Source organism: Myodes glareolus, chromosome 27, assembly GCF_982192425.1.
Source record: "Myodes glareolus chromosome 27, mMyoGla1.1, whole genome shotgun sequence".
NCBI classification, from domain to species: domain Eukaryota; kingdom Metazoa; phylum Chordata; class Mammalia; order Rodentia; family Cricetidae; genus Myodes; species Myodes glareolus.
In genome coordinates this window covers 4,268,537-4,273,142 of record NC_142052.1, presented here as the reverse complement: position 1 = coordinate 4,273,142, position 4,606 = coordinate 4,268,537, and the positions used below count along the sequence as shown (strand labels likewise).

The following is a 4,606-nucleotide window of genomic DNA, read 5'->3' as shown; positions in this document are numbered from 1 at the left end:
GTGAGCGCAGCTTGCCTGGTGCTTTGCCAGGCGATGGGACCCCTGCTTGGGGAGGGAAAAGAGAGTGGGTGGGCGCGCGGGTTGCCAGGGTGTATGTTGCGCCACCGCGGGGTGGGGTCCGGAGAGCACTGTAAGTGGGAAAGGAGCATTAGTGGGACAGGGGCAGGGGGCTGGTCGGCCGGTTAAGCCAGGTGGCGGTGTGGCAGGTAACTTAGTTTGTGTAGTTGGTTCCTCCCCTTTGGAAGGTGTTTGGCCTTGCCTGACCTCGGTGCTCTAGGACCAAATAGAAGGTGCGTCAGTGGCATCGCCCGCAGTGAATATAGAGCTTTCGGGGAAGGAAGGCGGCAATGGGGAATGGAGAAAGGAGGATGGAGCAACTTGAGGTGCAGAGGTGTCATTAGAGGGGTTTCGGAGAAGCTCTGAGCATGGGGGCGAGTGGAGACGCTTGGAGTGTATCCAGAGCTGGTCTGGAGACTTCCTGGTCACCAGGGATCTCTGAGCCACCGACTGGCGAGGAAGGAAAGGCAAAAATTGGTTTGGATGCTTTGACCAGTGTTCGGTAACTTTTTCCCAGCTTCACTCCTCAGTCCTTCTCCCCCGCCCATGGTCCTGTCATGTGGGCACAGAAAGTCACGTGCAGACTGACTAACCCTAGAGATTGCCCCTGGCCAGCAGGAGGGAGGAGGAGCAGAGCCTGAGAAGCCAGGAACTGGGAGAGCTTTCCAAGTGTTGGAGAGGAGGCCGACTGCAGCGATAGAAAGGCTCCCCAAAGTATTCTTCATTGACTGGGATTTCCTCATTGACTGGCGTTCCTCTGTGGCTGGGCTCTCTTCTAGCTCCAAATCTGGAGGCTTGTTTGTGGCGTGAGGGTGGGTGGAGATGTAAGCTGGTTGTAGCTCAGGCACCCTATTTTCTAGCTTGGCTTTGACGAGCCTCTTCCGGGGCTGTGATTCTGGATTTAAAGAGATTGGAATCTTGCTGAGCTGTCCACTGTTTTTGCTGAAAAGAAAGCTGTGGTCCCGAGGGAGGAGAAATGGAGACAAAAAGTTTCATTTGATGACTCTTTCAACAAAATGTAGTGTGCCTTTGTTTTCCACATGCGGTGATGCAGTTTCCTGGGTGGCAGGGTCAACAGATGTGTCTTCTACATATCAGCATTATCGGTATAATGATTCTTGTCTGTTGTTACTTTGTCCTGCTCCAGTGTTGAAATTCTGAGTATTACTTTCTTCTGAATTGCCTCTCAATGCTGTGATCCATTTATGAAGAAACACTATTAAGCAATTGCTTTTTGAGCCTAAATTTAATCGACAAAGCTTGTTTCAAAGTAAACAAGAGAGAAAAAAGATTCATAAACTTTTCTAAAGCTAAGTTGCCATGGAAGAAAGCATCTTCACTGGAATTTCTCGGGTATTCATCACGAATCATTTTAGATCGTCTAATGTAAACACACAGTCTTGTGTGCCATGAAAGAAGATACTTAGAGTATCCTGTTATTTTCCAAAATGAGGTAATTTAACTCAAATTCAGAGAGTTATGCTAACGCATTTTATGTTAGGGTAGTACATAACAGCAGTAGATATAAATGAAAAGTTCAAGTTTAGGATCTCAGAAATCGCCTATAATTAACCAAGGACCATGGTTTTGTGGTGACAATACTGGTGTCTGTAATGGAAAGTTATTGCAAAAGTTAACGCTTTTTAAACATTTTTTTAATCTGTGCATGGTGGATGGATATGCTAATTGTGGTATATAGAAGTCAGAGAAAACACTTGAAAATCAATTCTCCCATACTTCTGTGTGGGTCACAGTATAAAAACAAACATTGGTGGTGAGTGGGCCACTATCGCCCTTGCATGTCTGCTAAAGAGTGACTGTTCTCCAGGGGTTCCCATGATCTCCTCTTCTTAAAGACCACACGCTATTTGGATGCCTGTGACTTGAGATAGAATGTGGCCAACTTCAGTACAAACACAAATAAGTGTGTTTCCCCAAAGGAAAAGCTCAAGGGTTAGAAACTTAGCATTTGAAATCCAGAGAGACACTGGAAAAGTGAGAACCCGAGATAAGAAATGGAATCCTGAATATTCTGTGACAGACGATAAAATTTTGGTCAGTTTGAGAAGTCTTCACCTTTGACCTTGGGAAGCGTGATCTCTAACAGAGCAAAGCTGTGAGCAGTGTTGCCAGTTGAGGCTTCCCTTCCCTCGGATCTCCCCTCAGAAAACGATTCCTGTTTGACCATGATTTTAACCAAAGTTGGTCCTGATCATTCAGTTTCTGTGTTGTGTTGTTCGAAAGATGTAGATTTTCAGATTCAGGGAACTTATTTTTATGGAGTAAGATATTTAAATGATTTTTTCACAGTATATGTAAATTCTTGGCCTGTCAACAGTCAGGTGTCCAGTGATAGACATTTATAATGATTCATCTACTGAATTACTGTGGGCAGAAATAATTAATTGCTTAATTAATTAATTAATGTTTTTTGGGAAATCTATAAGACTCTTGGGTATTTCTCTAAGTGTAGTGATTCACATATTCTCTTATGAACTTACTGTTTATTATTGGCGCTTAGATTTCTTTAACTATAAATGTGAATAATTGAAAATTGCAGAATACTAAATACAGAGTCTGTGTTTCTTGGGTGTGTTTGTACTTGCTTGAAAATTGAGTAAAAGCTCTTGGCTCAGTAGTTACATTTCTAGAGAGAAACAAAAAGAAAAAAACAGGGCATAGCCAGAGAACTTAAACATGATTTGTTTGGAGTTGGTTTTTTAAATTATTAATAAGGTATATTTTAAAGGATTTCATCGTATATTGGACATTATACAGAAACTACAAACATAATCATAGCAAAACCAAGGAAGGTTTTGTTAAGAATGAAGATATGTATATCAAAAGCACTACTAAAATATACCTCAGATAAATTGTGATAATTGACCAACTTTTACTTACTTTTGACTAATGTAACATTACAGTCATCATAGTTTTAAATAATCCTAATTTCTAAGGAAAGTGAGAGACTAGTATTTTAAGGTATCCTAAAGAAGACAGGTGTTCACCGTTTCTCTGAACTGCTTAAATGCCTTTGAACTTGTTACAAAACCTTTTCAACAAAATTCAAAAATTCTCTTTTTATTTAATCATCTTTTAATCTAGGTCATAAACACTATATAAAAATATCATTTATATTTATTGGTGATATTCTGTTGCATCCTTTTTGTTCATAATAAATGTTCCTTACCAAGAGGTTTAGTGAGTGAGCAATGCCGCCTGTGTTCTCATTGTCTCATAGGACCCTGTGAGGAGAACTTCTTGGATGATCCTGGACAGAAATTGAAGTAGTAAATTTTCCTTTCTTTGTCTTTTCCTTTTAGCTTTGCTGCTAAAGTTCACAGCAGCCAGTTATGCAGGCTGTCACACTTGTGTCCTACATTCCTGGCCTATGGCTCCCGATGCCTCCCAGACCACACAGGGGCCTGCAGAGCCTGGATACATTTCCCCATTTAATATCCCACAATGGAAAATAAAAGGAAAATACTTTTCTAACTCTTTCCATGTGGAAGATGGGCTGTTAAGCCTTTGAATTTCATTTTTAGACAAGATCTACATCACGCTCTCTCCTCTTGCTTCTTTCAAAGACACCTTCAAAGAGACATAGATTCACATTTATTAGGGATCACCCTTTCTCCTTCACTGACATCAGGCTAATATCATGTGTTAAACTTGCATGCTGCCTTTAGTTTTAGAAAGTGAAGTTCAAAGTTTGTCAACTTTTTGTCTTTAAAAAGAGATTTGATTTCACAGAATGTGAATTATATGGATTTTTAACTCAAAAAATTAATGAAACTGTTTTAATAGACTGATCAGTTTAATATTTATCTAGTGGTGGGGTTCAAACCCAGGGCCTTCCCAATGCTTAGCAAATTATCCGTTACTGAGCTGTACCCACGTCTTTATTGTAACTACTTTAGACGAATGTTGGATAATAAAGACTTCTGCTTAAACCAAGAGATGAGAGATGCCAATGTCGTTCTCACTGTCTGTAGACAGATTTTTACTATTTAAATGGCATGACCTTGAGTGCTAAGCGTGAGCCTTCACTTCCCTTCTGTGTTTGCTTTGGATGAGAATAGCCTTGGGGTGAAATGCCAGCTGAAGAATATAAGCACCGCCATTTCTGCTCTTAACATTTACACTGTGTAATTTTTTTTTTGGCACATTCATTATGCTTAGTTTCCTTTTTAGTTGCTGGAAACTCAACACATTTACTTTCATAATGAGAAAAAAAAAGTTTGCACAAATGACATCCCGTATTGCTCGTAGTTTAAACCGTGACTTTCAAATGCGTGGCAGACCCGGGTGGCATCGTTTCTCTTAGGAAGTGGGGACAGGAGTGGTAAAATGTGTGCTCTTCCTTGTAGATCATCTGGCTTTGAATCCTGAGAATGCTTCTGATGACAGTTATATGAACAAGTTTTCTAAATGGATGAAGTAGCAGTTTCTTAAGGACATGAAATAACCACTGGGAGTGGAATCTGCCGGAATTACTCTCTGTCGTGTGTAAGATCTTGGATTCTAGCCCCGGCATTGCCAATAATCA

At 40.7% G+C, this 4,606-nt stretch overlaps 1 protein-coding gene across 7 annotated transcripts in view; it reads left to right on the top strand.

Annotated features, from left to right (window-relative positions):
• Positions 1–4,606, top strand: part of Magi2 (membrane associated guanylate kinase, WW and PDZ domain containing 2) — a 1,336,576-nt gene that overhangs the window by 301 nt on the left and 1,331,669 nt on the right. The gene's annotated exons all lie outside the window — the stretch shown is intronic.